Source organism: Oryctolagus cuniculus, chromosome 19 (genome assembly GCF_051225735.1).
Source record: "Oryctolagus cuniculus isolate XC-2025 breed Fujian yellow rabbit chromosome 19, ASM5122573v1, whole genome shotgun sequence".
Lineage (NCBI taxonomy): Eukaryota > Metazoa > Chordata > Mammalia > Lagomorpha > Leporidae > Oryctolagus > Oryctolagus cuniculus.
In genome coordinates this window covers 20607980-20632683 of record NC_142885.1, presented here as the reverse complement: position 1 = coordinate 20632683, position 24704 = coordinate 20607980, and the positions used below count along the sequence as shown (strand labels likewise).

The following is a 24704-nucleotide window of genomic DNA, read 5'->3' as shown; positions in this document are numbered from 1 at the left end:
AATATACTGGGTTAAAGTTACATCCATTTTGTTGCTAAAGACAACATTTCTGTGTTCCCCAATGGGTGGTATTCCATAGTGTATATATGCCATAATTTCCTTATCCAGTCATCAGTTCATGGACATCAGGTTTAATTCCACAACCCAGCTATTGTGCCCTGAGCTGCAGTGAACATGAAGGTACAGATAACTCTTTCAAATCTACTGATATAATTTCCTAGGGGTAAATCACCAGAACAGGGATTGCCGATAAATTTCATAGTAAACGGTAGATTTATTTTCAGCTTTCTGAGGTATCTCCATACTATCTTCTGCAATGGCTTTACCAGTCTACATTCCCACCAAAAGTGAGTGGATCAGAGTACTGTATTCCCCACTTCCTCAGCAGCATTTATCGTTGTTGATTTCTGTATGAGAGCCATTCTGACTGTGGTGCGGTGAAACCTCATTGCCATTTTGATTTGCATTTCCTTGATGGCTAGTGATCCTGAGCATTTTTTCATGTGTCTGTTGGCCAAATGGATTTCCTTTCTTGAAACATGCCTGTTCAAGTTCTACGCCCATTTCTTAACTATATATTTTTTTATTGTTGAGCTCTTTGTCGATTGTAGATACTAATCTTTTATCAGTTTCTTGTTTGCAGACAGTTATCTCCCATTCATTCTGTTGTCTCCTCACTTTGCTGAGTGTTTCTTTTGCAGCGCAGAAGCTTCTCAGTTTGATGGAATCACGTTTCTCTGTTTCTGTTTCTGCTGCTTTTGCTTGTGCTTCTGCTGTCTTTTCCCAGAAATCTTTGCCTATGCCAGTGTCTTTCATGTTTCCCCAGTGTTCTCTAGTAATTTGATGAGATTGGGTTTTAGATTTTGTTCCTTGAACTATTTTCAGTTGGTTTTTCTATAAGGTGTAAGGCATGGGTCTTCTTTCATAGTTCTGCATATGGAGGTCCAGTTTACTCAGGAACATTTTTGAAGAAACTGTCCTTTGCACCTGGGATTAATCTTTAGCGCCTTCTTCCAAGATAAATTGATTGTAGATGTGTGGATTGATTTCTGGAGTTCCTTTTCTGTTCCATTGTTCTATATGTCAATATTTTTACTAAACCAGTTGTTTTGATTGTAACTGCCCTGTTCTGTGTTTTGCAATCTGTTTTTGCGATGCTTCGAGTTTTGTTTATGTTGTATAAGATTGCTTTCACTATTCAGATGTTCTGTGTTTTCATAAGAATTTTAGCATTGTTTTCTCTCCATCTGGGCAAAATGTTATTTGACCTTTGATTGGGATCCCATTATGTCTGTAAATTGCTTATAGTAGAATGGAAATTTTCATTATGTAGATTGTGCCAATGAATGACCATGGAAGATTTTTCTGTTTTGAGTGTCTTCTTCCATTTCTTTAATGTTTATTAATTTTCATTGTAGACATTTTCATGGATATGAAACTGGATGCAGTTGAAGTTCATCTGCTGGGTAATCTTCCATTTCTGGGGACTGCTTGACTTCCTGCTAAACACAGCTGGGACTTCTTCCTGGAGAGGAGCAACTGGTGAGCAGATGTGACCACCTCATGTACACGGCAGCCTTGGAGCCCAAGGGAAAGAGTAGGGAAGGGATACCACATTCCCTGCGGCTGGGTGGGCCATGTGGACAGTGAAGTTGACTTTCATCCCGTGACAGGGAGTGTCAAATGGAGTAGCCATTTGGGGTAAAAGAAATGTGGGGGCCAACGGGGTAGAGGAGAGTTAGGTGCAATGAGGATGAGGGCACTTGGATGTTGGGGAATGCGTTCCCCCAAGTTTTGCAGTAAATCAGGTGTCAAAGAATGTGGTAAGAGGGGGAATATTGGGGCATCCAGGCAATGAGAGGGAGGCCTGGGAGGAGAAGTGTGTGCTGTTGCCTCAGAGTACAAAACACCAAAAGTCTGTTTTTGAGGGATATGGAAATAAAAGTTTGGGTTTTAGAATTCATGGTTAAGGATGACAAGATTGCAAGGAATCTCTGCTGGGGGGGCTGATAAGGGTAAATGCCACAGAAGAACTTGGGACATGCAAGGCACTTGGGAGTTGGGAGCTGAAATGAGGTAATTTCTTTATGTCATCATCTTTTGATAGATAGGGGAAATGGAAGGATTATATAGAGGAAGTCAGGTGACTTTCAGCAGAATTGTAACATGAAGGAGGGTTAGGTCAACTTATAAGAACTAGTGGAGTATCAGAGTGTTAGACTCGGGAGAGGGTCTGGGGAGCAACCTTAGGAAAAGTGAGGGAAGGGAAATGGGTGGACTGGTAGAGGAAACTTTCAGAAGGGATGGGGAGCCGGCGCCGTGGCTCAATAGGCTAATCCTCCACCTTGCGGCGCCGGCACACCGGGTTCTAGTCCCGGTTGGGGCGCCGGATTCTGTCCCGGTTGCCCCTCTTCCAGGCCAGCTCTCTGCTATGGCCAGGGAGTGCAGTGGAGGATGGCCCAGGTGCTTGGGCCCTGCACCCCATGGGAGACCAGGAAAAAGCACCTGGCTCCTGGCTCCTGCCAGGATCAGCGCGGTGCGCCGGCTGCAGCGGCGGCCATTGGAGGGTGAACCAACGGCAAAGGAAGACCTTTCTCTCTCTGTCTCTCTCTCTCACTGTCCACTCTGCCTGTCAAAAAAAAAAAAAAAAAAAAAAAGAAGGGATGGGGAATGGATGCTGAGTTAATCAGGAAATTCAGATAACATCTGCAGAATACCAAGAGATGGAGAAGATGTTATCTGAAAGAAAACTGGGTTGTTAAGGGACTAGGGAACATGAAGACCTTGTCTTAGGCTGGGAATGAAGTTTGTGGCTTGTAGTCCACTTGTAGACGTCAGAATTCGGGCAGAGGACTCTCTCTTGATAAACGTGTGCTTCTTGGCTTTTGAATGTGTCTGTTATTCGCTCACATTCGTTCTTGTTATTTATCTAATACTGAATGCTTCTTGAACATCCTTGAGAAAGTTTGTGGAAAGAGGGTGATTGTCGTGATGGGTGTTTTTCATATCTTTCTAGGCAGCTCTGCGTGAAAGCTCCTGCTTTCATGATGTTTTTGTTCTTATTATTTTGGGGTGCTAGGGATGGCTTGAGTCCTAAAGGATTTAAACAGAAAGAATACGGTATGAGCTCTTGGAATAGCTTCCCAATTTGTTGGAATTCAAACTTAGTGATACTTCCTATTCTACAACTGCTTTTTTTTTTGCCAGCTCAGATATTGCCAGTTGCTTTTAGAGTCCCTAAACTGTGTCTCTGTGTCAGACTGTGACATTTATTAGGAAGGCGCATTCTTCCTTAAGTGTTACTTAAATGATGTGTCATTCTTTACAATGCAGTGTTATTTGGTATTTTTGAGTAATATATGTTCAGAATTATATAGCTTACTCTTTTTTAAATATTTATTTTATTTATTTGAAAGAATTACAGAGAGAGGTAGAGACAGAGAGAGGTCTTGCATCTGCTAGTTCACTCCACAGATGGCTGCAACGGCTGGAGCTGGGCCAATCTGAAGCCAGGAGCCAGGAGCTTCTTCCAGATCCCCCACATGCATGCAGGGGCCCAAGGAGTTGGGCCATCTTCTACTGCTTTCCCAGGCCATAGCAGAGAGCTGGATTGGAAGAGGAGCAGCTGGGACTAGAAGCAGTGCACATATGGAATGCCAGTGCTTTAGGCCATGACTTTAACCTGCTGCGCCGGCCTCTGTAGCTTACTCTTACTTTTAGAGTATTTCTACAGAAACATTTTCATACTTATATTTTCATAAAAGTCCTAGAATTTTCCACATACACAATGTTACTAATGTGCACAGTGTGTCTCGTTTTCTCTGTAGTGTGAGTACTTTTTTTTTCTATAAGTTTCCATTAAACATTGATATTGTGTCCAATGGATGCGTGTATATGTTTAGGGTCAAAAAAATTCTTCAATATAATTTATAGACTGATTTAAAAATAAACCACATTCCCTTTTCTCTGCTTTCCTTCTAACACTGACTCTCCCAGAGTCCCCTTCCATCCTTCCCTCCTTCTTTCTTTCCTCATTTCCTTCCTTTTCCTTCCTTCCAGTTTCAGATAATATATTTTATATTTATATTACAGTAATAAGGCTAATAAGAAGTTTAAGAAGTAAGAACAGGTGTGCCGGTGCTGTGGTATCCCACAGGGGAGTCAGTTCAAGTCCTGTCTACTCCATCTCTCATCCAGCTCCATGCCAATGTGTGTCCTGTGGCCAGTGAGGAGTGCGCCTGTGCCTGGCGCTTTGACCCAGAAGTGCACCCGCAGGCGCCGCCACTTCTGCCCTTGATGCACTGGTGGGAGTCAGAGCCGTGTCTGCTCCTGCCCAGAGACTTGAAGAGCCGCCTTCAACGCTGGTGGCTGAACCTGAGGAGACCCAGGGCCCTGCAGACTCAGGCTGGGATCAGGTGAGGCTACAGCCGGAGGCAGCCGCATCAGTTTCCTTGGGCTTCTGGAAACTTCCAGGCGTGGTCCTCTGCTTCGACCCCTACCTGAAGACTACACTTCGGGACTCAGTTCCTGTTCCTGAGGAACAGAAATGCTCTTTGGGGAGTTTGGCGCGGTGGCCTTCCTGTGACTGGGTAGTCATGGCCTGGGGTGCAGAGCGGGGGGAGGGGTGTGTGTAGGGTGTAGCTGGGATAGAAGGTGGAGGAGAGGAGAGGGTCAAAGGGGAAGCAGGAGGAGAGAGGAAGTGGGGAGAATGAAAGTGGAGAGGCGAGGGAGGGAGGGGGAGAAACACATGTGGGGGAGAGGAAAGGAGGGGGAGAGTGACAGGAGTCCCAGGGCTTGTGTGTGGGAGGGGGATTGCGAGAGGAAGAACTTTCCCCAGAGCTCTGGGTCCATTTGGGGGGTTTTCTGTGCCTGGCCAGAAGTAGCCTTGGCTAGCTGCGTCTGTCGAAGAGGCTTTGACTGACAGCCTCTCTGCTCCGGGTTGTTCAGCAGCGTAAGGTGTGTGTGCAGGAACATGGGGACACGGGGCACTCGAATTAATTGGCACATAATCCGGTGAATTTTCACAGACTGCACACACAGAGGAGAAAGCAGAAGCTTAGAGAAATGCCAAGAATCCCTCAGTGCCCTGTTCCAGCCTGCCCCAAGATTCTGACACCTCACAGTAAGTACTAGATATTTTATTCTATTTAAAGAATGGTTTGCAAAGCAGAGTTCTAGATGAGGCGGGGCGGGAGAGATCTTCAGGGTATGGGTTCACACTGCAGGTGGCTACAATGGCTGGTGGTGGGCCATGCCGAAGCTAAAGCCATGTACTTTATCTAGTACTCCAGTGTGGGTTCAGGAACCGACGTCCTCGGGCAACTTGAGTTTGTGTAACACACTACCTGTATATGTAAAGTGCTTACCCCTTTTATCACCATTTATTTGCTAAATACCGATATCACATATAAGACTGTGAGCTTGTCCAGGGCAGGACTTTGTCTCTGCTTTCATTCCTGTAGTCCCTGGTACACAGTTGGAATTCAGCTTATGCAGAATGAACAGTGCACTCACTGTTGGATCTTGGGACAGGAACTGTTGGTTATAGAAAGGTCTGTTTACAGCAATAACGGTAGGAGGGACAAGAAGCGATGTTTAAGAGAATCAGCATTAATGAAGCACTTTCAGTGGTCAGGCTTCTTAATGTACCATTGTCTCATTTCTAAATAACAACACAAGGAGGGGAAGCAAGAGTTTTATTTAATTATACAACATTGTCCTGTCTAATCCTCTTCAAAACTCTGTGAGAAAGGCACCACTGATACCCTTTTAAATATGAGTTCAAGGAAGTGGGAACCAGCCCTAGGCCATATATAGATATCAGTGAAGTTCCAGTTTAAATCCTGCTGTGCTTGCCCCTCCTGGGCTGCAGGGTGTGGGCTAATGTGAGAGGTGAGTGTGTGAGGAGTGCAGGGAGGGTCCTGGAGGTGCGGTGCAACTTGCCTGCTGGGAGTGTCTCTGCAGGGCCAAAAGCCTTGACCTTTCAGGGTTGCCTGGATTTCAGCTTGGGCTGTCTGGAGTTGAGATTCTGAGGGCAGGAGTGTGGTGGGTCTTGCCAGTTCCCGCCTTCCTTCTCTGAGCAAAAAAGTAGCTAAGATGAGGCTGAGGGCCCTGTGAGTCCCTGCCCCACAGGCAGGTGCAGTGGGGGCCTGGGCTGTGCTTGCTAGCACAGGTGCCTCTGCCACACTTGATCTTGTGGCGGTTGCAGTGATTAGTAAAGTGGGTTCTTTGCAGACCCCAGGGAAGTGGCATTTCTCAGCTTCCCAGTTCCACGTGTGGTATGATGGCATGCCCCTGAAGGATCAGTGGGAACCATGCACAGGCATCTAAAGATAGGAGAAAATAGTGATTGTTAACTAGCCTCAGGCTGGCGGCTGTGCTGGGTTAGTGAGGAGTCCCCGGCCAACCCCCACAGCACCTTCAGGCAGAAGTGCTCTTTGTTCATCGCTGTGTTACTTTATTGCTTTCTGTCCCTGAGTTACAGCTACCCGGAATGGCTTAGAATTTTCTCAAGCATGTAATTAGAGGAGTGGCTGTGAATCTAGGAAACAGTTTGGTCTTACTAAGGTAATCATTAAAAGTCCCTGAAAAGCATTTGTAGGTCAATTTTTCACTAATTTTTGCTCACTGTTTCCTCCGGTTTGTTACTCCTCTTTGTGAATCGCCTCCCCCCACCTCCCCATGACATGTCATCTTGGAATTCACTTTGGAAATGAAGAGCAGGTCTACCTCTCTGGCTTCCACCTTGGTGAATGTCACAGGCAATCCCTTCTTTACCAGTTGGGCGGTTCCATGCATGGTATTTCATGAGCACATGAACATTTTGTCTTGCTGAAGGAGGCTTGTTGGCGTTTATCCAGTGAATACTGTGTATCAGTGGTTGTGAACCCTTCTTCCTCTGCGACCTTGGAACTAATTGGGGTGGTTGTGTGTGCCTGGTTAATGACGTTTCCCTCTTTGGTAACAAGGAGTGATACAGTTAGAAGCATACAGGCTTGGCTCTGTTCACACCAAGCATTTTTAAACAAACTAGCCTTTCTAAAAAGTCCAGCATGCAGACCCTCCCAGTGAGGGTTGTGTACGTGAGATGAGGTTCTCTTGGCTCTGGTGTTTTGAGATGTTTGGACCTCGTGTCATCTGAGGACATTGGCATCCAACCATCTGGCATCCAACCATCTCAACAACTAATGAAATTGATCATTTTAGCAAACTGTTCTTATTTATTCATTTGTTATCTTTAGAACTCAAAAGTTTGGAGCTTTGCTTTAGTTTCAAATGATGCTTACCTTATTTCTAAGTCTGACAAAATGCATACAGACTCTCATTGAAATCAGATGCAGTTTAAGGGTCTGTTTTATAAGCTGTTTGATAGAACAGGTCTGTTTGTGTCTTCAATGAATGAAGAAAGGTGAAAATATTAAAAGATATGACTGTCCTTTTTTTAAAAGTTTTCTTATTTCTTTGAATGGCAGAGTTAACAGAGAGAGGAGGAGAGACACACAGAGATCATCCAACTGCTGGTTCACTCCCCAAATGACCCCAATCGCCGGGATTGGGCCATGATAAAGCCAGGAGCTTCCTCTGGGTCTCCCATGTGGATGCTGGGGCCCAAGCACTGGGGCCATCCTCTGCTGCTTTCCCAGGTGCATTAGCAGAGATCTGAATTTGAAAGTGAATTAGCCAGTGGGTCTCAAACCAGCACCCAAATGGGATGCTGCAGGCAGAGGCTTAACCTGTTGGGACACAATACCAGCCCCATGACAGTTTTTTATGTATGTCCATCAAAATCTATTTGAAACATGACAGCATGTTAACTGTCAGTTTTCAAAAAACCACATGCACAGGGGAACAAATGCACACACAGCACTGTAGCCAGGCAGCCACAGAGTGACACAGTCTCAAAGTCCCATGTGCACGCATGCAAGGCTGGCTGTGCTCGTTGGGTTTTCCAGCTTCCTGCGGAGGAGCAGTAATCCCCATAACTTAAGCCCAACCTCTTATTTCTTTGGGCTGGGGCAAGGGGATTCATGAGAACTAGATCAGAATGAATGCTAACTCACATTACTCATTAGCAGTTCTCTTTGGTGTATACCTTAGTTCCTTTATACCATTTTAAGGTGAACATTCACTAGCAGCACATGTGCAAAGTTGTGCAGCCAGCACTGGCATCTGATTCCAGAACTTTCTTCTCACTCCTCAACCCCCAAGATACATCATCGGCTGTCACAGACAACTTGACAAAAATAAGCTGAATCCAGGAACAAGAGCTTCTTTGGATATGACTACACTAAGTATCATGAGAGATTTGCCAGGAGTGATGGATTCACTGGTTTACAATATGCCTCATTGGAACCCAGGGAATGTTTTTTACTCTGAGATTAGAGGGCTGTCAGATCCAATTTAAGAGAGGTAATAGAATTACCTCTTAAAAACCTAGAATTATCCCAGCATGTAGGAGTAATACCTCCAAAAGGCTGTTTGTTATATGGAACTCCAGGCACAGGAAGAATGCTTTTGGTGAGAACTGTTGCTAGTCAGCTGGATTGTAACTTCTTAAAGGTTGTATCAAGTTCTATTGTAGACAAATAGATTGGTGAAAGTGCCTGTTAGATCAGAGAAATGTTTTATTATGCCAGAGACCGACCATCAAACATGTATCATTTTTATGGATGAAATAGATGTGATTGGTGGTCGTCGGTTTCCTGAGGGTACATCAGCTGACAGATTAAGAGAACTTTAATAGAGTTGCTAAATCAAATGGATGGGTTTGATACTCTGCATAGAGTTAAAATGACCATGGCTACAAACAGACCAGATACACTGGACCCGGTTTTGCTACGTCTGGGAAGATTGGACAGAAAAATACATATTGATTTACCACATGAACAAGCGAGGTTAGATATATTGAAAATCCACACAGCTCCCATTACAAAACATTATGAAATAGATTATGAAGCAAGCATGAACCTTTTAGATGGCTTTATTGGAGCAAACCTAAAGTGTTTGTACTGAAGCTGGTATGTTTGCAATTCGTGCTGATCATAATTTTGTAGTACAGAAAGACTTCATGAAAGCCATCAGAAAAGTGGGTTATTCTGGTTGGCACCATGGTTCATTAGGCTAATCCTCCGCCTGCGGCACGGCACCCCGGGTTCTAGTCCCGTTTGGGGCGCTGGATTCTGTCCCGGTTGCTCCTTTTCCAGTCCAGCTCTCTGCTGTGGCCTGGGAGTGCATTGGAAGATGGCCCGAGTCCTTGGGCCCTGCGCCCACATGGGAGACCAGGAGAGGCACCTGGCTCCTGCCTTTGGATCAACGTGGTGTTCGAGGCCGCAGTGGCCATTGTGGGGTGAACCTAAGGAAAAAGGAAGACCTTTTTCTCTGTCTCTCTCTCACTGTCCACTCTGCCTGTCAAAAAAAAAGTGGGTTATTCTAAGAAGCTAGAGTCTAAATTGGACTACAAACCCGTATAATTTACTGTCAGTTTTTTGATTGCTGCATGGCAGACATTGGCTTAATGTAAAAATAAAGCTAAGCAAACAATGTGTGTACTGTCAATGATCTCATTAAAAATAAGAGTAAAATATGTATGAGTAACATAAATTAGTATATAAGTCAGTGACTCCACTTTTAAGATGGGTACAGAAGAAATCGGTATGTTGTTCATGTATTTATTGCAGCAGAAATTAGAAAAGAAGAATGTGTTGAAGCTTTTCATATTTGCTATGTGAACATTTTGTAAAACATTGAAAATGGTCTGGGAGTAGTACAAGAGAGTATTTCTTATGATTTATATCATTTGAGTATTGATTTAGATAGGCTATGGGAGGAAGTGAAACATCAGACCTTTGATATTTAAGATCCTCCATAATATGTTGCATTAATAGTCTTTTTTTGACAGGCAGAGTTAGACAGTGAGAGAAAGAGACAGAGAGAAAGGTCTTCCTTTACATTGGTTCACCCCGCAAATGGCTACTATGGCTGGCGCACTGCGCTGATGCGAAACCAGCAGCCAAGTACTTCCTCCTGGTCTGCCATGTGGGTGCAGGGCCCAAGCACTTGGGCCATCCTCCACTGCCTTTCCAGGCCACAGCAGAGAGCTGTTCTGGAAGAGGAGCAAGTGGGACAGCATCCGCTGCCCCAACTAGGACTAGATTGCCGGTGCCATAGGTGGAGGATTAGCCAAGTGAGCTGGGCGCCGTCCAACATTAATAGTTTTTCAAAACTGTTACTTAGGAACCCAAGAATCTGCACAATAAATTTGATTTCACCACCAAAATGTATCTTCAACCTGCCTATATCTGCCACCACTCTAAGCCAAGGCAAAGCTGAACTCTGTTCTTGCATGGCTCATAGAGCAAGTGCCTACATAAATTCTGTACCCTGGATGCCCCAAATGCCTGGTTATAACCCCAACCGTAGCCCATCCCACCATAATTCTCTTGACTGAATTCAGTGACCTCTGAGCTGATTTCTTCTATCAGTAATCTTTTCCTCTGTAATATGTTTTCCACTCAGCATCCAAAGAAATCTTTCTGTACAAATGTATTTTTAAAATTGTTTGAAAGGGAGGGAGCTGGTTGGGAATGGATAGGAGGGAGAGAGGAGAGAGGATGGAGGACAGAGGACAGAGGACAGAGGGGAGGGGAGAGGGAAGCAGGGAGAGGAAAAAGGGGAGGGAGGAGGGAAGAGGGGATAGTAGAGAGGGAGATTCTCCATCCACTGGTTTATTCTACAAATATAACCCTGTGACTTGACTCCTTGTGTGTGGCTGCCTACTTTGTGCTATCCTTGATGGATTCTTTGTACTTCTCTTCCTTCTCTCTTACTTGTGCATTACCTATCATTTCAGACCACATCTGAAATGCTTTGCTCCTTTTGGGTGCCCCATTTCTCTTGAGGTGATCTTACTGTTGTGGCTTCAACCAATGTTTCTATGAGACTACCTTCCAAAGTAGTGTCTCCATCATCAGCCTTCACCATGAGATCCAAATCTCCATTGCCACCTGCCTGTTAGAGACACACACTTGAGTGTCTTGTGGGTACCACAAACTTCCTCTTCCCTTTTTTTTTATTTTTTATTTTTTAATTTTTTTAATTTTTTTATTTTTTATTTTATTTTATTTTTTGACAGGCAGAGTGGACAGTGAGAGAGAGAGACAGAGAGAAAGGTCTTCCTTTGCCATTGGTTCACCCTCCAATGGCCGCCGCGGCCGGCACGCTGCGGCCGGCGCACCGCGCTGATCCGATGGCAAGAGCCAGGAGCCAGGTGCTTTTCCTGGTCTCCCATGTGGTGCAGGGCCCAAGCACCTGGGCCATCCTCCACTGCACTCCCTGGCCACAGCAGAGAGCTGGCCTGGAAGAGGGGCAACCGGGACAGAATCCAGCGCCCCGACCGGGACTAGAACCCGGTGTGCCAGCTCCTCTAGGCGGAGGATTAACCTAGTGAGCCGTGGCGCCGGCCAATTTTTTTTATTTTTGACAGGCAGAGTGAATAGTGAGAGAGAGAGACAGAGAGAAAGGTCTTCCTTTGGCTGTTGGTTCACCCTCCAATGGCCGCCGCGGCTGGCGCGCTGCAGCCGGCGCGCTGCGGCCGGCACACCGCGCTGATCCAATTGCAGGAGCCAGGTACTTATCCTGGTCTCCCATGGGGTGCAGGGCCCAAGTAGTTGGGCCATCCTCCACTGCACTCCCAGGCCACAGCAGAAAGCTGGCTTGGAAGAGGGGCAACCGGGACAGAATCCGGCGCCCCGACCGGGACTGGAACCCGTTGTGCCGGCCCCACAAAGTGAAGGATTAGCCTAGTGAGCCATGGCGCGGGCCTCCTCTTCCCTTTAAACCTGCTCCACACATTGCACTGGATCTCTGCAGTGGTGGCTCCATCTGAGTTGCCTTCCAAGTTGGAAAGTTTGGCAGCACCCTATTTCCAACCATCTGTCTCCTAGTAGTCACCAAATCAATACCAGTGGTGTCTCAGGACCTACACAAGCACTCAGACCAAAGCTGAACATCTGCTGATAACTATTACTTCTGTCTAGATTCTTTCTTCCAGGCTTTTTCTGCTTTAGGCCTGCATACCACCTGCATTTTCCTAGAAAGCACAGGTGACTCTGTCTGATCTTTTCTCATCTCTTGCATACTTGCCAAAGCCCTAATCCCTTAGAGGGGATTCCAAGGCCTCATTCTCAGGTCTGTTCACAACTTCCTATTCCAAGCCGCCCTCCTCCCAAACAGCCCCTGCTTCTGTCATGCCAGACTTGTCATGGTTCTGCATATAGGCAGTCACTACTTGATGTTCCTCAATGTTTTCAGCTTGAGAAACTCCTAGCCATGTTTCAAGATATCCAACTCAAGGGACTTCCTTCTCTTTGATACTTTTCTCTCATTCCCCCAGGCAGAGCTATCGTATCCAGAGCTTCTGTAACACACTACCTATCTACATAACGTACTTAACCCATTTTATCACCATTTTTTTGCTAAATACCCATATCTTGTATAAGACTGTGAGCTTGTCCAGGACAAGACTTTGTCTCTCTGCTTTCATTCCTGTAGTCCCTGGTACACAGCTGGTGTTCAGATATGCAGAACTAACAACACACTCACTGGTGGGCCTTGGGACAGGAAGTGATGGTTAATGAAGGGTCTGGTCACAAGAACAAAGGTAAGATGGACAAGAAAGGAGATTGTAACAGAGTGGCATTCATGAAACCCTTTCTTTTCTTCCAACTTTTATTTAATAATTATAAATTTTCGGGGGCTGGTGCTGTGGCTCACTTGGCTAATCCTCCGCCTGCGGCGCCAGCATCTCATATGGGCACCGGGTTCTAGTCCTGGCTGCTCCTCTTCCAGTCTGGCTCTCTGCTGGGCCCAGGAGTGCAGTGGAGGATGGCCCAGGTACTTGGGCGCCTGCACCCGCGTGGGAGACCAGGAGGAAGCACCTGGCACCTGGCTTCAGACTGGTGCAGTGCACCAGCTGTAGTGGTCATTTGGGGGGGCGAACCAATGGAAGGAAGACCTTTCTCTCTGTTTCTCTCTCTCACTGTAACTCTACCTCTCAAATAAGTAAATAAAGTCTATAAAAAATAAATAAATATAAATTTCCAAAGTACAACTTTTGGATTATAGCAGTTCTTCCCTCTGTAACCTCCCTCCCACCCGCAACCATCCCATCTCCCAGTCCCTCTCCCATCCCATTCTTCATCAAGATTCATTTTCAATTATATTTATATACGGAATATCAACTCAGTATATACTAAGTAAAGATTTCAACAGACTGCACCCACACAGACACACAAAGTGTAGAGTATTGTTTGAGTAGTAGTTTTACCGTTAATTCACATAGTACTACACATTAAGGACAGAGAGATCCTACCTGGGGAGTAGGTGCACAGTAACTCCCGTTGTTGATTTAACAATTGACACTCTTATTTATGATGTCATTAATCATGTGAGGCACTTGTCTTGAGCTGCCAAGGCTATGGAAGCCTCTTGAGTTCACCGGATCCGATCTTATTTAGACAAGGCCACAGTCAAAGTGGAAATTCTCTCCTCCCTTCAGAGAAAGGTACGTCCTTCTTTGATGGCCTGTTCATTCTGCTGGGATCTCATTCACAGAGATCTTTTATTTAGTTCCTCTTTTTTTTTCCAGAATGTCTTGGCTTTCCATGCCTAAATCACTCTCATGGGCTTTTTAGCCAGATCCGAATGCCTTAAGTACTGATTCTGAGGCCAAAGTGCTGTTTAGGGTATTTGTCATTCTATGAGTCTGCTGTGTATTCTGCTTCCCATGTTGGAGCATTCTCCTCCTTTGTAAGTCTATCAGTTATTGTTAGCAGACACTAGTCTTATTTATGTGATCCCTTTGACATTTAATCCTATCATTATGATCAATTATGAATTGAAACTGATCACTTTGACTAGTGAGATGGCATTGGTTCATGACACCTTGATGGGATTGAATTGGAATCCCCTAGCACGTTTATAGCTCTACCATTAGGGGTAAGTCTGAGTGAGCAGGTGCCGAACTGTACATCTCCTCCTTCTCTTATTTCCACTCTCATATTTAACAGGGATCATTTTTGAGTTAATTTTAAATGCCTAAGAATAATTGTGTGTTAATTAAAGAGTTCAACCAATGATATTAAGTAGGACCAAAAAATACAAAAATAATAAAATAGTAAGTTGTTCCTTGACAGTCAGGCAAGGGCTGATCGGGTCATTGTTTTGCATAGTGTCGGTTTCACTTCAACAGGTTTCCTTTTAGCCCTTTCAATAGTCAGGCTTCTTAATGTACCATGTTTCATTTCTAAATAAGAACACAAAGAGGGAAAGCAAGAGTTTTATTTAATTACACCACATTGTACTGTCTAATCCTCTTCAAAGCTCTGTGAGGAAGGCACTGCTGATCCCCTTTTAAATATGAAACTGTATGAGGTGGGAACCTGCACTAGGCCATATATCAAGAACAATAAAGCCCCAGTTCAAAACCTGCTCTGTTTGCCCCAGAGCCATGTTCCTCCTGGGGTTGGAACCCTAGGTTCTAGCAGTTAGAGACATGGGGTATGAGAGAGGTGGTAGCTGGTGAAAACCGGTGGTCCTTTTCTTTGGGCTTACCTTCATTGGGTGCATCACCACAAGGACTTGTCCTGTGTCACTAAGGACACTTCATACTAACTCTGTGGCCTCATGCTGTGATTTGTTAATATAGGTCCTGTGTCCTGGTTCACACTAATGGTCATCTTAAGATTTACTTTGCTGTTCTAGTGTTTTAAGGTAAAATTTGGTTTACTGATCTGATATCTGTATTCCTTAATATATACCTGTATAGCAATAAAATTCCTCATGTGAAATTAGGCCTGTCAACATGGAAAACTCTAAGGATGTCGCCACTACTGGGAACATACTGAAGGAAATTAAATCATTATGTAACAGAGGGATGCACAAGCCTATGCTTATTGCAGCAAGATGCACAATAGCCAGGCTGTGCAGTGTGTATATGTATGTATGGTATACATAGACCATAACTTCTTAATTCACTTTTCAGTTGATCAGCATTTTGATTGATTGAAATATGCCTATTGAAGCCATTTACCCATTTCTTGAGTGGGTGGTTTGTTTTGCTGTTGTTGAGTTTCTTGAAAATATCTGGTAGTAAACCCTTTATCAGCTGCATACATTGCAGATTAAGTTCTACCATTCTGTTAGTTGCTGCTTCACTTTGTGGAGTGTTTTTTTTTTTTTGGTGTCCTCTTCATTAATCTTTTATAGTTCTCAGATATTGGACATCCTTGGTTAAATTTATTCCAACCTATTTTATTTTCTTTGTAGATATGTGAATGGGATTGGTCTTCGAAATCCTTTCTCAATCATGACCTTGTCTGTGTATACAAAAGCTGTTGATTTTCTATCCTGCCACTGTACCAAACTCTACTCTTGAGTTTTGATATTCTTTTAGTGGAGTCTTTTTGATCTCCTATATACAGGAGAATAGAAAATGTCAACAGTGACCTCAGAGGCTACCTTTCTGTATTCTGTTTTGCTTTGTGGAAGACACGATTTGTCCTATTTCAAAGGCAGGGCTAGAATGTGGAGGGCAGAGATGGGGAAGCAGACCTGTGTTCGGTGAAGAACTCTGCAGATCACAGGTATTTCTACCCCTTGTGTGAATGGGTACATAGTCTGAATAAATAAATTACAAAGATTTCCTCATGTGCAAGTCAGAGATAATGCCACACAGAATGTTTGTAAGGAAGAAGAGAATGAATGGGTACCAGAATCTTTTCTAAGACTGAGTTAAATTCTTTTTCAAATTCTGTGTTAATGGGGTATGTAATGCATATAGTATCAAATTCTAGATAAACTCAAGTAGTTGGCCTTGATGTAGTATTTTCTTTACAATGAGCTAGGTTTTACTTTTTAAAAAAGTCTTATTTATTTATTTGAAATTCAGAGTTACACACAGAGAGGATGAGAGGCAGAGGCAGAATGGCAGAGAGAGCTAGAGAGGAAGAGGTTATCCATCTGCTGGTCCACTCCACAGTTGGCTGCAATGGCTGGCGCTGAGAGGATTCAGGGTGAGGAGCTAGGAGCAAGGAGCCTCCCTGGGGTCTCCTGCATGGGGACAGGTCCCCAGGACTTGGGCCATCTTCGACTGCCTTCCCAGACCATAGCAGAGAACTGCGTCAGAAGTGGACCAGCTGGGACTCGAACCGGCGTCATATGGGATGCTGGCACTGCAGGCAGTGGCTTGACCCGCTATCCCCCAGCGCCGGCCCCTCCCAGAAGCTGTTCCCCCTGGGATCCAGCTGTCTGCTAACATGCCTGGGAAAGCAGAGACGGCCCAAGGACTTAAGCCCCTGAACCCAGAATGGAGCACCAGAAAAAAGTCCTTGGCTTCTTCTTTGGCCTGTCCCAGCCCTGGCCTTTGTAGCCACCTGAGGGGTGAACCCGCAGATGGACGATCACTGAGAGAGAGAGAAAGAGTGCTGGCGATGCCCCCTGCACTGCTTCTCTCCCCAAACGGCTTTGACGGCCAGCACTGGATCAGGCAGAAGTCAGGAGGCAGGAGCTCCATTCAGGACTCCCACGAGGGAGGGAGGGAGGCAGGGAGGCAGCGAGCCAGGGAAGAGTACCCAGGCCTCAGCGGCTGCCTCCCTGGATCACAACCTGGAGCAAGAGCAGCTGACTGAGGCGGGCCTGTGGTTTCGGGCGCTGGATGCGGCAGTGCACAGATGCGTCCCGTGGCGCCATGGCGATGGCCAGTGAGGAGTGCGCCTGCGCCCGGTGCTTTGACCCGGAAGTGCACCCATAGGCGTGGCCGCTTCTGCCCTCAGTGCATGGGTGCGAGTCAGGGCCGTGCCCACTCCTGCCCACGGCTTGAGCGAGCCTTGAGGAGCCGTCTTTGACGCTGGTGGCCAAACCTGAGGAGTCCAGGGCCTCCCAGGCTCAGGCCAGGATCAGGTGAGGCTGTGGCCCGAGGCGGCCGCATCAGTTCCTTGGGCTTCTGGAAACTTCCAGGCGCGGTCCTCTGCTTCGGCCCCTTCCCGAAGACTACACCTCAGGACTCGGTTCCTGTTCCTGAGGAACAGAAATGCTCTTTGTGAGGGGATTCGGCACGGTGGACTTCCCGTCACGGGGTAGGCGTGGCTCGAGGTGCAGAGTGCGGGGAGGGGGTGTGTGGGGGGTGTCACTGGGTAGAAGGTGGAGGAGAGGGAGGACAAAGGAGAGGCGGGAGAAGAGAGGAAGTGGAGAGAATGAAGGTGGGGAGGCGAGGAAGGGAGGGGGAGAAAGGCGTGTGGGGGAGAGGAAAGGAGGGAGAGAGTGACGGGAGCCCTGGGGGTTGTGTGGGAGGGGGGTTGGGAGCTGGGTCAGTTTGGGGGGTTTTCTGTGCCTGGCCAGATGTAGCCTTGGCGTCCTTAGAAGAGGCCTTGACTCACGGCCTCTCTGCTCCAGGTTGTTCAGCAGTGTAAGGTTGTGTGTGCAGGAACACGGGGGCACGGGGTGCTTGAATTAATTGGAATGTAATCCGGTGAATTTTCAGACTGCACACATGGAGGAGAAAGCAGAAGCTTAGAGAAACGCCAAGAATCCCTCTGTGCTCTGTTCCAGCCTGTCCAAAATTCTGACACCTCACAGTAAGTACTAAGTATTTTTTTTTCCTATGGAATAATTGGTTTGCAAGGCAGAGTTCTAGATGAGGCGGTGCAGGAGAGATCTTCAGGGTATGGATTCACACCCCAGGTGGCTACAATGGCCGGCGCTGGGCCAGGCAGGAGCACAGGCCAGGTACTTTATCCAGTACTGCAGTGCGAGTTAAGGTGGCCCAAGTCCTTGGGGTGCTTCCTCTGCTTTCCTAGGCATTTGAGAAGGCAGCTGGATCTCAAGTTGGAATAGCCTGGGTTGATGGGGGGTGGGGGGTGGGGTGGGAGCAGCCGTGGCATAGTGGATGAAGCCACCCCTGCATGTACCAGCATCCCACATGGGCGTTGGTTCGAGTCCCAGCAGCTCCACAGAGTGGATGTGCCATGTGGGTCTGAGAAGAGTGTTGTGTTGCGGTGCTGTGGACAGAGCATCCTCGAAGGATCCGTTCAACACTTGGTTGATTCAGGTGCTGTTCTGTTCAGCTACATCCTTACTGATGGTCTGGCTGCTGATCTGGTAACGAAAGAGATGTCTTGACGTCTGTGAGTGTAATAGTGCCTTTGTTTATTTCTCTTTGTAGTTTTAACAATGGTTGCTTATGTATTTTGGGCTGAGGTTTACTTTTGGATTCACTATCCTACTCTGTTGAAATGTGTTTCTTCTGTTGTTTCAGGAATCCCAAAGCAAGGTCTTGGTTATTGTAGGTTTATTGAAAGTCTGCAAAGACAGTTGTCATTTCACCCAGTTCCTTGTTTTTCATGGTGAAGTTGATAGTCAATTGTCTTGAGTTTTCCTAACTACATTCATGTTTGTTTTTTTTTTCTCAAAAACCTCTTGCTGGAGGTTTTTTTCCGTTGTTTGTTTTTTTTTTTGTTTTGTTTTGTTTTTTATTTAAATGGTGTTGAACCTAGAACCATTTTAGAAGAAATGTTATATTAATAATATTCAGTCTTCCAGTCCAATGCACAGCGTATTTACTTAGATCTTCTTTAGTTTCCTTCATCAGCATTTTAATCTTCAGCCAACATGCTGTGTATTTTATTGATAGAGGTTTCATTTCAGTAGGCTATTTTAAATTTCAAATCAGTGTCTACCTGTTGATGATGGTACTATACAATTGATTTTTTTTAAACTTTTATTTAGTAAATATAAATTTCCAAAGTACAGTTTATGGATTACAATGGCTTTCCCCCATAACTTCCCTCCCACCCACAACCCTCCCATCTCCTGCTCCCTCTCCCATTCCATTCACATGAAGATTCATTTTCAATTATCTTTATATACAGAAGATCAACTTAGTATATATTAAGTAAGGATTTCATCAGTTTCACCCACACAGAACATAAAGTGTAAAATACTGTTTGAGTACTACTTATAGCATTAATTCACATTGAACAACACATTAAGGACAGAGATCCTACATGAGGAGTAAGTGCACAGTGACTCCTGTTGTTGACTTAACAAATTGACACTCTTGTTTAAGGTGTCAGTAATCTCCCTAGGCTCTAGTCATGAGTTGCCAAGGCTATGGAAGCCTTTTGAGTTCGCTGACTTCAATCTTATTTCGACAAGGTCATAGTCAAAGTGCAAGTTCTGTCCTCTCTTCAGAGAAAGGGACCTCCTTCTTTGATGGCCGGTTCTTTCTACTGGGATCTCACTCACAGAGATCTTTCCTTTAGGTTGTTTTTTTTTCTTTTTCTTTTTCTTTTTCTTTTTTTTTTTTTTTTTTTAGCCTGAGTGTCTTGGCTTTCCATGCCTAAAATACTCTCATGGGCTCTTCAGCCATATCCAAATGTCTTAAGGGCTAATTCAGAGGCCAGAGTGCTGTTTAGAACATCTGCCATTCTATGAGTCTGCTGTGTATCCCGCTTCCCATGTTGGATCGTTCTCTCCCTTTTTGATTCTATCAGTTAGTATTATCAGACACTAGTCTTGTTTGTGTGATCCCTTTGACTCTTAGACTTATCATTATGATCTATTGTGACCTGAAATTGTTCACTTGGACTGGTTAGATGGCATTGGTACATGCCAACTTGATGGGATTGTGTTAGAATGCCCTGGCACATTTCTAACTCCAGCATTTGGGGCAAGTCAGCTTGAGCATGTCCCAAATTGTACATCTCCTCCCTCTCTTATTCCCACTCTTATATTTAACAGGGATCACATTTCAGTTAACTTTAAACCCCTAAGAATAATTGTGTGTTAATTACAGAGTTCAACCAATAGTATTAAGTAGAACAAAAAAATGCTAAGAGGGGTAAAGTATGAAATTGTACATCAACAGTCCGGACAAGGGCTGATCAAGTCACTGTTTCTCGTAGTTTCCATTTCACTTCACCAGGTTTCCTTTTTGGTGCTCGGTTAGTTGTCACCAATCAGGGAGAACATATGATATTTCTCCCTTTAGGACTTGCTTGATTCACTCAGCATGATGTGTTCTACATTCCACCATTTTGTTGCAAATGACCGGATTTTATTGTTTTTGACTGCTGTATAGTGTTCTATAGAGTGCATGTCCCATAATTTCTTTATCCAGTCTACTGTTGATGGGCATTTCCGTTGATTCCAGGTCTTAGCTATTGTGAATTGAGCTGCAATAAACATTAAGGTGCAGACAGCCTTTTTGTTTGCCAATTTAATTTCCTTTGGGTAAATTCCAAGGAGTGGGATGGCTGGGTTGTATGGTAGGGTTCTATTCAGGTTTCTGAGAAATCTCCAGACTGACTTCCATAGTGGCTTGACCAGTTTGCATTCCCACCAACAGTGGGTTAGTGTCCCTTTTTCCCCACATCCTCGCCAGGATCTGTTGTTGGTAGATTTCTGAAAGTGAGCCATTCTCACCAAGGTGAGGTGAAACCTCATTGTGGTTTCGATTTGCATTTCCCTGATTGCTAGTGATCGTGAACATTGTTTCATGTGCCTGTTGGCCATTTGGATTTCCTCTTTTGAAAAATGTCTATTGAGGTCCTTGGCCCATCTCTTAAGTGGGTTGTTTGTTTTGTTGTTTGGAGTTTCTTGATCTCTTTGTAGATTCTGGTTATTAACCCTTCATCAGTTGCTTAGTTTGCAAATATTTTTTCCCATTCTGTCGGTTGCCTCTTCACTTTCCTGACTGTTTGCCTTGCAGTACAGAAACTTCTCAATTTGATGCAATCCCAATAGTTGATTTTGGCTTTGACTGCCTGTGCCTCCCGGGTCTTTTCCAGAAACTCTTTGCCTGTGCCAATATCTTGAAGGGTTTCTCCAATGTTCTCTAGTAACTTGATGGTGTCAGGTCGTAGATTTAGGTCTTTAATCCATGTTGAGTGGATTTTTGTGTAAGGTGTAAGGTAGGGGTCTTGCTTCATGCTTCTGCACGTGGAAATCCAGTTTTCCCAGCACCATTTATTGAATAGACTGTCCTTGCTCCAGGAATTGGTTTTAGATCCTTGATCAAATATAAGTTGGCTGTAGATGTTTGGGTTGATTTCTGGTATTTCAATTCTGTTCCATTGGTCTATCCATCTGTTTCTGTACCAGTCCCATGCTGTTTTGATTACAACTGCCCTGTAGTATGTCCTGAAATCTGGTATTGTGATGCCTCCGGCTTTGTTTTTGTTGTACAAGATTGCTTTAGCTATTCGAGGTCTCTTGTGCCTCCATATAAATTTCAGCACCAATTTTTCCAGATCTGAGAAGAAGGTCTTCGGTATCTTGATTGGTATTGCATTGAATTTATAAATTGCTTTTGGGAGAATGGACATTTTGATGATATTGATTCTTCCAATCCATGAGCATGGAAGATTTTTCCATTTCTTGGTATCCTCTTCTATTTCTTTCTTTAAGGTTTTGTAATTCTCATCATAGAGATCTTTAACATCCTTGGTTAAGTTTATTCCAAGGTATTTGATTGTTTTTGTAGCTATTGTGAATGGGATTGATCTTAGCAGTTCTTTCTCAGCCGTGGCATTGCTTGTGTATACAAAGGCTATTGATTTTTGTGCATTGATTTTATACCCTGCTACTTTGCCAAAATCTTCTATGAGTCCCAATAGTCTCTTAGTAGAGTTCTTTGGGTCCCCTAAATGAAGAATCATATCATCTGCAAAGAGGGATAATTTGAGTTCTTCCTTCCCAATTTGTATCCCTTTAATTTCTTTTTCTTCCCTAACAGCTTTGGCTAAAACCTCAGGAACTATGTTGAATAGCAGTGGTGAGAGTGGGTATCCCTGTCTGGTACCAGATCTCAGTGGAAATACTTCCAACTTTCCCCATTCAATAGGATGCTAGCCGTGGGTTTTTCATAAATTGCTTTGATTGTATTGAGGAATGTTTCTTCTATACACAGTTTGCTTAGGGTTTTCATCATGAATGGGTGTCGTGTTTTATCAAATGCTTTCTCGGCGTCTATTGAGATAACAATATGGATTTTCTTCTGCAGTCTGTTAATGTGGTGTATCACATTGATTGATTTGCACACATTGAACCATCCCTGCATACCAGGGATAAATCCCACTTGGTCTGGGTGGATGATCTTTCTGATGTGTTGTTGCATTCTATTGGCGAGAATTTTATTGAGGATTTTTGCATCTATGTTCATCAGGGATATTGGTCTGTAATTTTCTTTCAATGCTGCATCTTTTTCCGGCTTAGGAATTCAGGTGATGCTGGATTCATAGAAAGAATTTGGGAGGATTCCCCCTTTTTCGATTGTTCTGAATAGTTTGAGAAAAATTAGAGTTAGTTCTTTAAATGTCTGGTAGAATTCAGCAGTGAATCCATCTGGTCCTGGGCTTTTCTTTGTTGGGAGGACCTTTATTACTGTTTATTTCTGGTAGATTTCCCTGTTTGCTGGCATACACGTCCTTGTAGTACTTTCTGATGATTCTTTTTATTTCTGTGGTGTCTGTTGTTATTTTTCCTTTTTCATCTCTGATTTTATTGATTTGAGTCTTTTCTTTTTTTAGTTAGTTGTGCCAATGGGGTGACAATTTTGTTTATTTTTTCTGAAAACCAGCTCCTCGTTTGGCTGATTTTTTTGTAAATTTTTTGGAGTCAATCCTATTGATTTCTTCTCTGATTTTAATTATTTCTCTTCTCCTACTAGATTTGGGTCTGGTTTTCTGCAGTTTTTCTAGATCCTTGAGATGAATCGAAAGCTCATTTATTTGGTGCCTTTCCAATTTCTTGATGTAGGCACCTATTGCTATAAACTTTCCTCTCAACACTGCTTTTGACATATTCTATAATTTTTGATATGTTGTGTCTTTATCCTCATTTACTTCCAGAGAGTTTTTGATTTCTCTTTTGATTTCTTGAATGACCCAGTGTTCATTCAGGAACATGTTGTTCAATCTCCATGTGTTTGCATATGCTCCAGGGATTCCTGAGTTGCTAATTTCCACCTTCATTCCACTGTGGTCTGAGAAGCTCATGGTATGATTCTAATTCTTTTGAATTTGCTGAGACTTGCTTTATGGCCTAGTGAAGTGGTATTGGATATGAGGGCTTATCATTTTCGTTGTTGGAGGATTTATAACTGGATTCAATGTCTTGAGTAGATACAGGTGGATATTTCAGAAAGTCACAGGAAGCTGAAGTGGAAAGTTTATTGTGGAGCAGAATAAGTGTGTGTCAAGAGGCCAGACGATATGTCCTCACCAGGCTCTAATTTTTTATTTTATCTTGTTTCATAAGTGAGAGATTTGCAAAGTACTTTATTTTTGGTTAACAGCTCTTTTTTTTTTAAGACTTGGCATACATCTCCCCACTTTCTCCTAGCCCGTATAGGGTGTCTGATGAGAAGTCAGATGTGATTCTAATCAGAGATCTTCTAAAAAGGGTCTGGTGTTTCTCTTGTATGATTTTAGAGTCCTGTCTTCATGTTGGAGTGTGAAGAATTTGACTGCGGTGGGTCACAGTGAAGATCTTTCAGGTCGTGTGTATTAGGACTTCCATGTGCTTCCTGTGCTCCACTGTTCCTTTCCTCAAATTAAAAAAGTTGTCTGTAATTACTTCAGTAAAAGGCCTTCTTGTCAACTGTCTTTCTATGCCTTCACTTACTTGTTCTGATAATATCCCTTAGCTGAGGCCTAACAGTAAAAATATTCTTAGTGGGTGACATGCTAGGGAGAGAATGACAAGGCCTATTCAGAGCAGCTGTCACTCCTGCTGCAGTCCCTTGGCTCCAGCTCCCAAGCAGTTGCCTGGCCAGAGGAGGATAGGGCTGCCCATGCAGTGACAGGTGCCAATAAAGTGTGTGCTCCCTGTTGCCACTACCACCGTGTGTCTGGCCACAGTTGAACCGTGGTCCCAAGGCTGGGAATGGCATCCAGGAGAGGAGTGATGCATACCACATTTCTGTTGGCTGCAGACCAGTGCAGTCCCTGCGTACTGTTTCACACCAGGAAGAGCAGGGCTCCTGCTGTGGCAGCGGCGAGAAGCTCTGGGGTGCATGCTTGCTTGGCCTAGGAGAGAAGATGAGCTGTTATGACAGCTGTGTCACTGGCATCTGGTGGCTATGCCAGGGCTGGGTCTTGAATTGGTTCCCTCTGAGCAGTGGCTTGCACTGTCATCGCACTGCTCACACCGCCTGTGGTTCAGACTTGCAGCCCACCTTTGGCGGGATCTGTGGTCTGTGTGGTGTTCTTCATGTCCTCAGCTGCCCTGAGCATGAGCCCCCCTGGGATCTGTAGCTACTCTGGTCAGGTCTGAGTGTGGTTTGGTTGACTCTAGGGGGACAGACTTTAACAGAGAGGATCTGCAGCTTGAGCTATGAAGGGCAGGATTTAGGGAAAGGATAACTCTTCCCTGACTGAGTGTCCACCAGGACAGACAGGCCAGAGTGTTGGCTCACGTCTTTGCTTGGGATTTCTTCCAGCCATGCAGCTTCACTTGTGTTAAGGTGGTGGGCAAGGGGAGGGTCTGGAGGGAGATACTGGCCTTGAACACAGGTGGTCCCCTTGCTGAGATACTTACTGCCAGGGAACCACAGCCGTTCTTTCTTTATCTGTCACCACAGGGCCACACTGACTCATGGAAGCAAGAAGCCAGAGGCCCTTATTCATTCATTCCTACCGTACCCTCCC

The 24704-nt window shown here is 44.7% G+C and overlaps 1 long non-coding RNA gene and 1 pseudogene across 1 annotated transcript in view; both read left to right on the top strand.

The window, feature by feature from the left end:
- LOC138846963 (uncharacterized) overlaps positions 1-4415 on the top strand; it is a 37159-nt gene extending 32744 nt beyond the window's left edge. The window contains exons 3-4 of the long non-coding RNA XR_016225600.1: positions 1419-1542; positions 4198-4415. This is a non-coding gene — a long non-coding RNA (uncharacterized LOC138846963). The remainder of the gene's footprint in view (positions 1-1418; positions 1543-4197) is intronic.
- Positions 4416-8200: 3785 nt separating this feature from the next.
- On the top strand, positions 8201-9470 carry LOC149120393 (26S proteasome regulatory subunit 10B-like; annotated as a pseudogene).
- Positions 9471-24704: the final 15234 nt, after the last annotated feature.